Source organism: Urocitellus parryii, chromosome 1 (genome assembly GCF_045843805.1).
Source record: "Urocitellus parryii isolate mUroPar1 chromosome 1, mUroPar1.hap1, whole genome shotgun sequence".
Classification (NCBI taxonomy): Eukaryota; Metazoa; Chordata; class Mammalia; order Rodentia; family Sciuridae; genus Urocitellus; species Urocitellus parryii.
In genome coordinates this window covers 99925718-99938795 of record NC_135531.1, presented here as the reverse complement: position 1 = coordinate 99938795, position 13078 = coordinate 99925718, and the positions used below count along the sequence as shown (strand labels likewise).

General features: G+C 39.2%; 1 long non-coding RNA gene across 1 annotated transcript; it reads left to right on the top strand.

Moving 5' to 3' along the window:
- The first annotated feature begins 387 nt into the window (after positions 1 to 387).
- LOC113179724 (uncharacterized) lies at positions 388 to 5124 on the top strand. The gene is made up of 3 exons (XR_003300380.2): positions 388 to 446; positions 1479 to 1539; positions 5067 to 5124. It is a non-coding gene; the product is annotated as an uncharacterized LOC113179724 (long non-coding RNA).
- Positions 5125 to 13078: the final 7954 nt, after the last annotated feature.

Here is a 13078-nt window from a genome sequence, read left to right as displayed (position 1 = left end):
ATGCAGTAGTTACAGGCTGCATGCTTTGTTTCTTTCTCTTTCTTTCTTTTTGAAATAACTTCTGTTTTATTTTGGAGGTACAAACCCAAGGCATTAGGAAAGAGAAAAAGGAAATGAGGCAGGGAAGATGGAAGATAACACAAGACAATGCATTTCCAAGCTGGACACTGCTTCATGACAAGCCTTGAGGAGGCCCAGCAGGTGTGTACACTGGCTACTTGGGAATCTACCCATTGGCTGTTCTGTTAGGGAAGAGCAGTGCCTTGGAGCAATTCATGGAAGAGAGAGAAGAAGGCAGAATTGATCTGCATGTGTCTCTCTTACCTTCCCCTTTCCATTAGTCGAAATTTTATCCCGTGAGCATGAAATGCCCCATACTTCAAGATTGCTGGGGCTACATGGATGCTGGACCCCATGCCCTGTGGTGGACATTCCATCTAAGTCTGGTAAGAGAAGACAGAAACTCTGGGCATATGGATGGTGAGTACCAAAGAGAATCTGATGCAATATATATGACATGTCCAACACAGGCCAGTACTGTCTTTCTCATTTTCCAGAAGAGGAAATGAGGTGTAGTGACCAAAGATCCTTCCCAAGGTCACCTGGCTCCTGAGTGGAAAGTTCAAGATTGGAACATAGTCTGGCTCTGAAAACTAAAAGACCAAACCTTATATTTTATGTAGCAGGCAAAAGAGACTCACTAAAAGGTTTCAAGCTGCAGAGTGACACGAGATAGAGAGCTTTGAGATAAAGCTCTCAATCTCTACTGTGCTCCGTCTTCCCATTGGGCTAAATGGCAAAAGTAGGTGTAAAGTAGGTGTCCCCAGAGAGGCCAGGGCATCCAAGTGTTTGAGAAAACTGATGAAGTCCAGAGCTTCATCTGGGCATTGGCATTGCCTCTTAGACTTTATCTTCATCTAAATCAAAGAGGAAAATGATTGGAGGCAGGAAAGATCTGGGTTGAAATCCAAAATGAGAGGAAGGAGAGATGAACCTAAAGACCAGGAGCAAGAGGACCATCTCTCTGTCCTGTGTTGGCCTGTGAGTCTGGGGATCCTGGTAACCGCTGATGAATCCTTTGGTGTTGGCGGTGATGGCCAGATTTCATGAACTGTCAGCCACATCGACCACATCTGTGTGGGGGATATCTGGTGTTCATCAGAAGGGAAAAAAGACCACACCCAGCCTTCCCTATTGCATCTGTACAACTTCTCACTTCATTTGCATTGTATCTGGGTACCTCTGAAGACACCAACAGGGTCCTTGACATCTCTGTGACCCCGGAAAAGTGTGACTGTCTGATGGGCCATGGTTCAGGGAGGTGTGCACTCCATTATTTCTACAAGACAGAGATATATCCAATAAGGAGATTGATATTATTATTGTCTGTTGTACTCACAGAGTCTGACAAAGGCTCTAATAAATAAGTTTTTTTCCCTGTCTTTTCCACTGACTTGCTAACTGTCTTTGATTCCTAGACTACAATACCTCTCCCTGAGAAGTTGCCTGGAACACTTGGACCCTCAGCCCCCAACACAGGTTCTAATGCCCACTGAATGCTAATCCCAGGCTGCAGTCTTTCATAACACTGTGTGATATTTATGAGCTTCTGATGCTTCTGTTTACATGTTGATTTATGTATAAAAATAAAAAAGCAATTCTGATCATATTGTACCCCTATTCAAAATCCTTCAGGAAGCCGGGCATGGTGGCCCACCCCTGTAATCCCAGCAACTTGGGAGGCTGAGGCAGGTGAATTGCAAATTCAAGCCCATCCGCAGCAATTTAGCAAGACCCTGTCTACAGATAAAAAATAAAAAGGGCTGGGATGTGGCCCAGTGGTTAGGCATCCCTGGGTTCAATCCCTGGTACCAGAAATAAGCATACAAACAAACAACAAAACCCCCGAAATCCTCCAGTAGGTTCCTGTTTACCATAGGATAAAAATGTAAAATTTTTTTCTGACCTATTCGCCCCTGTATGTCCTGGAGTATCTGCCTCAACCTGCACTTCATCCTCCCCTCGCTCCCACTCCAGATGTGCTGCTTCTCTTCATTCTCAGGACACTTTAAGTTTTGCTGCCATAGGGTATTTGTTCATGCTCTTCTTCCTGCTTCCAACACACGTCCTAGTAACTGTTTTTATTTTCATCTCTTCTTAAGTACCCTTTTCTTCCCCCCTTTGCCTTTTTTACCCTTTTCTCTGCAAATCTGGGCTTAAATGTCTCTTCCTCAGGGAAGACCTCCTTGATTTTTCAGAAGTAAGAAGTTTGTCATCTCACCCTTCTCCTTCTTGACAGTTATCACTAATGTAATTCAATAACTTTATAATCTTTTATTTAATGCCCAGCTCTCCAAATGGACTATAGGAGAGCAAGGCACTTATGTGTCTTTTCATCTGTCTGCATATCTAACACTGTGACTGGATTGTGGTGAATGTGCTTATGAATGCATGAATAGTGTTCTTAAATATTTGAGTGTGGGCAGATGTATATCAAATTGTTAGTAGTGGTTTTCTAATTTTGGTGCTGCTTTGAATGTCCTCAGCTCCACCTCTAACATAAGGTAAGTTTTTTTTTTTTTTTAAATATTCTTTTTCCTTTTTTTGGAGGGTGGGGGGGGAGAGAGAGAGAGAGAGAGAGAGAGAGAGAGAGAGAGAGAATTTTAATATTTATTTTTCAGTTTTTGGCGGACACAACATCTTTGTTGGTATGTGGTGCTGAGGATCGAACCCGGGCCGCACGCATGCCAGGCGAGCGAGCTACCGCTTGAGCCACATCCCCAGCCCCCTAACATAAGGTAAGTTTTACCAAATTTGGGTCTCTCCTCAAAACCCTGCCATGAACTAAAAAGTGCATGGATTATCATTGGGAACTTTATTTATTTATTTATTTATTTATTTATTGGTTGTTCAAAACATTACAAAGCTCTTGACATATCATATTTCATACATTAGAATCAAGTGGGTTATGAACTCCCAATTTTACCCCAAATACAGATTGCAGAATCACATCGGTTACACATCCACATTTTTACATAATGCCCTATTAGTAACTGTTGTATTCTGCTACCTTTCCTATCCTCTACTATCCCCCCTCCCCTCCCCTCCCATCTTCTCTCTCTACCCCACCTACTGTAATTCATTTCTCTCCTTGTTTATTTTCCCATTCCCCTCACAACCTCTTATATGTAATTTTGTATAACAATGAGGGTCTCCCTCCATTACCATGCAATTTCCCTTTTCTCTCCCTTTCCCTCCCACCTCATGTATCTGTTTAATGTTAATCTTTTCTTCCTGCTCTTCCTCCCTGCTATGTTCTTAGTTGCTCTCATTATATCAAAGAAGACATTTGGTATTTGTTTTTTAGGGATTGGCTAGCTACACTAAGCATAATCTGCTCTAGTGCCATCCATTTCCCTGCAAATTCCATGATTTTGTCATTTTTTAGTGCTGCGTAATACTCCATGGTGTATAAATGCCACTTTTTTTTTTATCCATTCATCTATTGAAGGGCATCTGGGTTGGTTCCACAGTCTAGCAATTGTGAATTGTGCTGCTATGAACATCGATGTGGCAGTATCAGTATCCCTGTAGTACGCTCTTTTAAGGTCTTCAGAGAATAGTCTGAGAAGGGCAATAGCTGGGTCGAATGGTGGTTCCATTCCCAGCTTTCCCAGGAATCTCCATACTGCTTTCCAAATTGGCCGCACCATTTTGCAGTCCCACCAGCAATGTACAAGAGTACCCTTTTCCCCACATCCTTGCCAGCACTTGTTGTTGTTTGACTTCATAGTGGCTGCCAATCTTACTGGAGTGAGATGGTATCTTAGGGTGGTTATCATTGGGAACTTGCTCAAAGGTGCTTGACCCAGAGGTGTGGATCATCTTTGACTGATGGGCCGTGTGTGAATAAATGCTCCTTTTCATCCTTTGGGATGGTCCTCAGATTTCATAAGGCTCCTTAGAGGATCCCACGATGAGCACCACTTGCTCATAAAGGTACTGACACAATAACTCATCCTTGGATTAGCTCTCCCTCAGCCCCTGTTTCACAAACCCATCCCTAACTCCTGCTCCCAAATTACCTTTAAGGAAGCCTACTCTAAATTACAAAACAAACATGCAGATAACTTTTGTAGATCAAATTATTTACTGGAATTATAACTTTAGAGATTCAGTGTTTTCAATTGACTGGCTCTCAGCCTTTGACGTTCTCAGGATCTCTGCTGTAAAGCTAACCATTTGTAATCCAATCCTTAAGTTCCTTAAGGGTCCCTCCTAGGAGGTCAGGTGCTTGGAAATATGAAGTGTGAGGGCTGCTTGTTTGTCAAGTCTCTCTGACTCTCACTACATTCTTGGTGGAGGCCAGGGTCTCTACTTCTTGCTCTCTTCCTTTAGTACCTAGTATGGACCTGGGTGAATGTTTTAATATGTAAATAAAGCTCTGTTATCTGCCGACATGAGTTGACTTTGCCCAGGTGACTTGATTTTCTAGTGATACAAGGGAACCTTTGGAACTATTCAAGGACTGGGACAAAGGGAGTGGGCATCTTTCCAACAGTGGAAATGAAGGAAGGCAGACCAGCAGGGGGTGGATGGCTGTGGGACATCCTGCCTTTGAAAGACCTGGAATGAAGTTAATTGTGAGTTTTCCTCTGCAATCAGGAGGATGTTTGCAGGCAAGGAGTGGACCAGAGGGTGCTCCTCTGCAAACACCAGCCCTAGAGTAAAGTGATCCAAACTGGTGCTGAGGACAAAGAGCCAGGGTACATTTTCTGGGGAGGACTTATGGTCCTTAAGTTTAATGAGAAACAGTTTGAACCAGCAATCAAGAGCATGACTTTGGAGTCCAATAGAACCCATCTAAATCCCAGCTCTGACAGTTAACAGATCAGCTGGGCAAATTCTCCATTCCACTCTCTCTCTGATTCCTCATGTATAAGACGAGGTTATTAAGAGCATCTATTTCACTGGGTTGTTCAGAGGAGTCAAATGTGGTGATGCATACAATAAATGCTTAATAGATACAGGATTCATCTCTTTTTTTTCTTCTTTTTGGTAAGCAGATCTCATAAAAGAACCAGGAGCCAGAGGGTTCTCACTCTAACCCCTACAAAACCTGAGGAAGAACACGCAGGTACATGTGGTTAGTTCTTTATCCACCAGAACACTCTTAACACAATGTATCCTTAATCCATCTTTATGTCTTTTTTCCATAATCACATACTTTTAAAGAATAGCAACTCACTTTCCTAATTGAAATAACTTATTTTAAAAGGAAATTAAAAAAAAACACTTCTGTAAATGAGAAACCAGTTTCACTTGCTGCAGTTTGAAGGTGAAGGTAAATACATGTTTGATTAAAGTAATAGAATACCATTGAATTCCAGTCAAATGCTATTGTCTTCCTAGACTTAAACATGAGGCCTGAGCAATTTGTGTTTAAAAGGGAGAATTAGCAAGAGTTAGAGAGGCATTAAAGACTAGCCCTAAACCTAATCATAAGAAGAAGGACAAGGGAACAACTTTCCCAGTCTGTGATCCAGTTATTCACTTTTTGTCCTGGGTATCCCAGGCTTTGGAGAAACTATGCTCCAGTGTATCATAAAGAATCAAGAAGACAGAAACATTTTTTTTTTTGTATCACAAACAGTGATTTTATCCACCTTCAAATCTGGTGAAAGATTCTTGCATTCTTGATTTTCAGTTGAGAAAATAATCTATGACATATATTTGTATTATTTTTCCTACAGGAGATTAGAAAGCCATTCTAATGGCAGCTTTGTGAGAAGAGAAAGTAGGTTCTGTTATAGAAAATAATTTGGTGAAACCCAAGTAAAGCCTGTAGTCTAGTTAATTGTATTGTGCCAATGTCAGTTTTTTTTGTTTTTATAATATATTATAATTATATAAGATGAAGCTAGGTGAAGGGTACAAGGGACTTCTTTGTACCATTTTTTTGCAAATATTATGAGTCTATAATTATTTCAAAGTAAATATATATATATATATATATATAAATTAAATTCAGTGTATAGCCAAAGCCACAAAAATATACCCCTTTGAGTTGGGCATGGTGGCAAATGCATATAAATCCAGTTAATTGGGAGGCTGAGGCAGGAGGATGGTAAGTTGCAGGCCAGGCACAGCAATTTAGAAAGACCTTGTCTCAACATAAAAAAATAAAAATAAAAAAAGCTGGGGATGTAGCTCAGTGGTAAAGCATCCTTGAGTTCAATCCCCAGTATTGCAAACAACAACAACAAAGTCCCTTTGATCCTTAAATAACACTAGAAGTAGAAGTTTGTACTAATATAACAGAAATGTACTTAAGTATATTCCTTGTAGCATCACTTATAATAGTGAAAAGTTCAAAATAACCTTATTGTGCAACAATAGAAGAACAGATAAAGACACACACACACACACACAGATTATCTATCTATATAATATGGGAATGCTATACAACTATTGAAATGATATGTATATATATATATGTATATATATATGTATACATATATATAATATGAAGAACATTTACAATTAAGTGGATATAGAAACTTTTAACTTACAGGTTATTTAAGAACAATGACAGATATATAATTTGGGACTAGAAGAATGTATGCCAAAATGTCAACAATGGCTGTTTCTGGGAACCAGGCTTTTTAGCTGATTTTTATTTTTTTCATCATGCTTATGTACATTTGTAATTTTTCTATAATGAACATATGTTACTAGTTTAATACATTTTAAGAAAAGATCATGAAAATAGTTAAATCATTATAAATTTACTAAAACAGTTACAATGAGAGATTTAAATCCTATCTAAATTATAATAATTAATATTAATAATAAATAATAATTGTAATCCTGTGGATTATAATTGATATATAGACGTTATAGTTTGGATTTGGAATGCCCCTCAGAGCCTCATTTTGAAAGCATGGTCCCCAATGCAGCAAGGTGCAGAGATGGGGCATTTGACTGGGCAGTGATTGGGTCAAGAGGGCTCTGACCTCATCAGTGGACTTATCAATCCATTGATTGCTGAATGGGCTCCTGGTAGGCTGAACCTAGATGGATGAAATAGATCACTGGGGACATGCTCTAGAAGGGTTTATCTTTTCTGCAGCTTATTTTTCCCCCTAGCTTCTTCCTGGCTGCCATGAACTGAATGCTTTCCTCCTTTATACCCTCCTGCCATGATGTTCTGCGTCACCTCGGGCCCAAAGAAATGGAGCCTCTGACCGTAGATCTCAAACCTCTGAAATGGTAAGACAAAACAAATCTTTCATCCTCTAAATTGTTCTTGTCAGGTATTTTAGTAACAGCAACAATAAGCTGACTAACACAGTAACTATTTAAAAAAAATAATTTCAAAGCTCTGAAATTATAGTAAATCAATGTTAATCCATAACGGATACTGTCTGTGCCTTAAAAAACAAACAAACAAAAACAAAAAAAAACCCACAAAAAACAACCTTGTGCTCATTTTGCTCCTAACTTCCCTATCATCTTTTACTGTTTCCTTTCTGATGAAATTGGTAAATATTTTGATTCAAAACTATTAGCAGGATTCAACCTTAATTCTTATTAAATCCAGAGCAAGTCTATGCAAAAGTTGACAATTTGCCCGGGCTATTGTACTCTTGATCACACAGGTGGGAAAATTGCAAAACTCAGTAATTCCCCAAATGCTTTAGTCCTAGATATCTTTCTTCAGAGGCAGGTCTGGTATTATATGATAGAATACATGAAAAACATATGTTTCTTTTTATTTTTTTCAGAATTAGAATTATTTTTCTATTACTGGCTAAATAACATTTAAAACATGTCAAATAAATTAGTTATTTTGGGGGGCTGTGATGGTGCTAATTACCTACCAATTATATGATATGATGTTATTTATTCACTTATTATCATATATAGTTGGTTTCTTGTCTCATAATGCAGGAACCATGCCTATATTGATCATTGTGCCTGACACGAGTGCCTAGTAAATATTTGATGATTGAGAGGAATGATTCCTTTGTGTTTGGAATTCTTACTGATAGAGGAGAAAGCTTGGGACTTGGAATCTGGAGACATGCTCTGGACACTCAGCTCTACCATTAAGAGCTTTTGTGAGCTTTGTGTTCAATAGTTCCAAGCCCCGTCCATAAAAATATGATCAGTAATACATACTTAAGCTTTTCATAAGGAATACATTTCCCAACATGTGTCAACAGCACTTAGAGCAGTGTCTGCTATCTTAGAGCAGATCTGCTATCTGCAGATGCTCCAGAGATGTAAGTTGACAATACTAATTTTTCTTTTTGTTGTAGCTGCAGTTTATCTCTTTTTGACATCATTTTTGACCTCTTTAGTGGTTAAGAGCATAAGTTCTAGTCAATTGACCTATGCCACCCCATTATTATGATTATTTTGTGTGTATATGGTACTGGGCATTGAACTCTGTAGAGTGCTCTTCCACCGAGCCATATCCCCAGTTCTATTCTAAAAGAAAAAAAAAATTTTTTTTCAAGACAGACTCTCACTAAATTGCCCAAGTTGACCTTGAACTTGTGACCTCCTGCCTAAGCCTCCCTAGTAGTTGGGATTACAGGTGTGCACCACTGCGCCTGGTTTTACCACTTTATTAAATAAGAGTGTGACCTAGAGCAAATCACTTTAACACTCTGTACTTGGTTCTGAGAAAAAAGACGATGGTAATAACAACACTTATCCCATAGGATTATTGTGAGCGTACATCGAGAAGATGCTTATAAAATGCTTCAAAGAGTGTGACAGAGTAGCGCTCAGCAAAGGTTAGCCATTATCCCCTTGCCAGGGCTCTTATTATCTATCGTGTTGCATCTAAAGTACAGTTTAAAACTGAGCCCAACTCCTGGCTTCTCTTCCTGAAGCAGTTATCATTCTGATTTGGTCACTGCATGACTGTCAACTCACAGAGAGCTGCCCCAAGGCCTACGTGGTCATGGGCACTGTAGCATCTTCAGAACTTTAAGAGGGATGGAGTTGGTTATTATGCTAGAATAAATAATAACAATTAACATTATTTTGTGTCAGATTCTGTGCAAAGAACCCTAACCTTGTTATTACCTAGTCTTGCAGATGAGGAAGTGGAGCCGTTTGGAGGTGATGCTTTGGTCCATCAGTGCCCAAGGAACCCAGGATTTAGATCCAGGCAGTCTGCATTCTTAACCCTCATGTCATCCCATTTGCTGCATCTATGATATTTAAAAAGGTGTTCAATACCTTTTTTGCATTTTGATCCTAGATTTATATTTTTAGTTCTATTTAATAAAGCTCAAACCATGGAAACATGAGCAGCCTTCTCAGGGTAATACCAGGTTAATTTATAAGAAGTATAAAGGGAAATAAGCCTGAAACAGAAAGAGAGAGAGAGTATGGGAAGAATTTATTTTTGAGATAAAATAATGAGAAATGCTCAAATTAAATAAAGGCTAGGCAATACATTTTAGTAAAATTCCTTTGGTTTGCAATAACAAATAGAAAATTCTATAGAGATAACCAGAATTGTCTCATTTTGTTTTCATGCCCAATTTATGACTGAATTAAATTTTCAAGTTAAATTCAAAAACTTATTTGTCCTGTTAAGTCTGGCTCTTCCATTTGTGATATTACCGTTGTGGCAATGAACTATGGGTGGACTAGGAACACAGGATTATCGCTGCTGAAGAAGAGGGCTAAAGTGGTGGGCAGTTTACCTCTCCACCCCTGTCTCTAGCCTCAGCCTCTCCTTGCCCCTGCTTGGGGCTAACCATGACTGGGATTCTAAACCAATTTCAGCATTTTTATATTGTCCAATAAAAATTTAAATATACATTCCCCCTTTTTAAAAAAGTTTTTATTTTTTAGTTTTTTTTTAGGTGGACACAATATCTTGATTTTATTTTCATGTGGTGCTGAGGATCAAACCCAGTGCTTCACGTATGCCAGGCTAGCGCTCTACCACTTGAGCCACATCCCCAACCCTAAATATACATTCCCTTTTATTCAGCAATTCTATATCTAGAAATTCACTCAAGAGAAATACTCACAAAGACATATATGTACATATATATATATATGCATATATATATATATATATAAACACATATATATGTATATATTGGTATATATTTACATAAATGCACACTCTTTCACACACACATATATGTATATGGTTTACTGTTAGTGAAAATATGTGGTGCTACTGTAAATATTCATTGGGAAAGTATTGGTTATAAATACTATTACACATATAGACCCTGCCCCATATATACCATACCGAGGAATATGTAGGTAGAATTGTATACATTAACAATAAATAAACTGGGCACAGTGGCCAATGCCTGTAATCCCAGCAGCTTGGGAAGAAGAAACAGGAGGATTGCAAGTTCAAAGCCAGCCTCAGCAACTTAGCGAGGCCCTAATCAACTCAGTGAGATCTTGTCTCCAAATAAAATACAAAAAAGGGCTGAGGATGTGGTTCAGTGATTAAGTGCCCCTGAGTTCCATCCCCAGTACTAAAACCAAAAACAAAAAAAAACAATAAATAGAATGGAAAAGAGAAGATCAGTGTTCATAATGCTATTTAGAAGGGTTTTATAAGGATATATATTAGTGATTGTCAACTCCAGTGCATGTAGATGCTGGACTGGCTTGGTAAGTGGGCCAGGCAGGGGCTGTGACTACCTTGAAAGCCTGCCTCATGCTAAGTATCTGGCACCAGTCACCTTCACCTCGTTATTGCTAATGGGGTGGTAGATCTTTGGATTTTCTAAGAAAAGTTGAAAATCACAGTATTTTTCATGGTAGTTTCTGATAGTCTATTTATTTCCTATTCATCTTCAAAGCTGGGAGCCCCATGAAAGCCTCTCAGTTGTGTGAAGCATTTTAATTTTTATTTTGTAGCAACTAATAAAACTGCTATAAAAACCATATTGTATGTGGCCAACTGTGAGTTGACTCTGTGTTACAGGTTCATTATCCATCAGCCTCCTAAAAACTAAACTAGGGCTGTCCCTGGAGAATCACATTATGGGCCAATATCGGGGTATAGTTTTCCATTGCTTACTTTATACACTGCTTTATTTTTGAGTTAGAGTTGTCTATAATACTTTACTGCTTCTATAATTACCCCCACCACTGCTCTTAAATACATAGAACATACTTACCCTGGTCTTATGATATGAAGGTTTGAATCAAACTAAGCTTTCAGACCATTCCAGACAGGAACTAGTTTTAGGACTCTAACCTAGCTTGGGTTTTGTTACCAATCTTAAGAATCTTGACTTTGGTGAACACTGCTGGACTCCTCTAGATAATGAAGATGAGTTCATCTATGTCATGTGCAGGACTGAATTTCTGTAGCCTTGAGATGATTCTGGCCATTTTGGACTGTATGAGTCCCTGGGAATGGTAGCAGTTTGAAAAAAAATTTTTGTTTTCAGTACTGGGAATTGAACCCAGGGGAGCTCTACCACTGAGCTATATCCCCAGCCCTTTTTATTTTGAGACAGAGTCTTGCTAAATTGCTAAGCTTGGCCTTGAACTTGTGATCCTCCTGCCTCAGCTTCCTTAGCAGCTGTGATTATGGATATGCTCCACTGTTCCTGGGCTAGAAGCCACTTTTTAAATGTGTTGGGAGAGAACAATCATAGCTTTCACTTCTAGGGTGTATTTGGAGCCTGTGGACAAAATGAATACCTAGGTGAATGAATGATCATTCATTTATTCATTTATTCACTCATTCATTCATTCATTCAACAATGATGCTTATTATGTGACTGGTCCTGTGCAGGGCTCTCATGACAATGAGATACTTTCATGAAGCTCCTTGCTTTGGTGGTGACTCAGGATTAAATTGACTCCCATGAACCAGCATGAAAGTACTATGATGAAGGTCAGTACAGGGTACCTTGGGAGTCCCCACTGTGGTCAAGGAAGACTTGTGGCAACTGTGCTGAGTTTGAAGGATGAGGAGAAATGGAGAAGGATTCTAGCCTGAGAATCCTATAGTTACAAAGGACTGAGGATGGGGGGACTTTCTGGGGACTGTCTGTATATTGCCCACCCAGGGCAAGGGGTGTGTAGTCGAAGTATCAGACTTTGGGGATGGAATGTGGGTGGACAGCCACCTGATCACAAAGTACTTGGCAAAGAGCCTGGGATACCTGGGCTCCATCCTGAAAGTGATCAAGAACCAGTCATGAGTTTTAAGCTAGGGAGTGACAGAGATGGCCTTTGCATTTGGGGCTGTTTAGATATATATTAAAAAAATATATTTATTGTAACAAATATTTTCACTTGAAGTTTCCACCTTGTGTCTCTTTGAATCTATGAATCAAGACGTAAAAATACTATGTCTTAATGTGAAAAGAAATAGCCAACTATTTTACAAAATTTACAAAATGATGACTGGGAAACTGTAGTTAATACAAAAATGCATTTAAGTTTTGGACCTCCTTGTGCGGCTTGACTGTAGAGACATTTCATGACATTTCATACACAGCCTGAAAGTTAATTAAGCCATTGATTTAGAAGGTTGCTGGTAAATCCTAAACCAGTTTCGAGGGCGTGTATGTGTGTTGTGTGGGGAGCTGGTTAAAGGCATCCATAACATTAAGATAATCCTCACTGAATATTGCTACGTTTCCAACTAGCAATTCATCTCATTCCTGGCAGCATTAACCTCTAAGGGCCTTGTTTCTCCTGGAAGGAAGGTGAATGCTCAATTAATAGAAAGAGAATCAACATGTTCAGTTTGGTAAGAACTTGTCTTCCCCCTTTTCACAGAGAGAAAGGGAAAAGTCGGTAGTTTATGAGAAGGGAACTGGGAGGGAGGGAGGAGAGATCAGGATGATGCTGTAGAGGTGGATTTTGAGCCCTGGAACAGAGTGATCTCACTTGCTGCTGCTACATACACATTTATCCTTGGTTTCCTGGCCTTTTTGCCATGGGGGTACATGGGTTTGCTGAATATGTAACTGTGCCCCAGGAGGCTATGAAGGTTTTAGAGAGAGTTTAAGCAGGATTCAAATTCTACCCTCCAACTTCCTGAGCAAGGAGA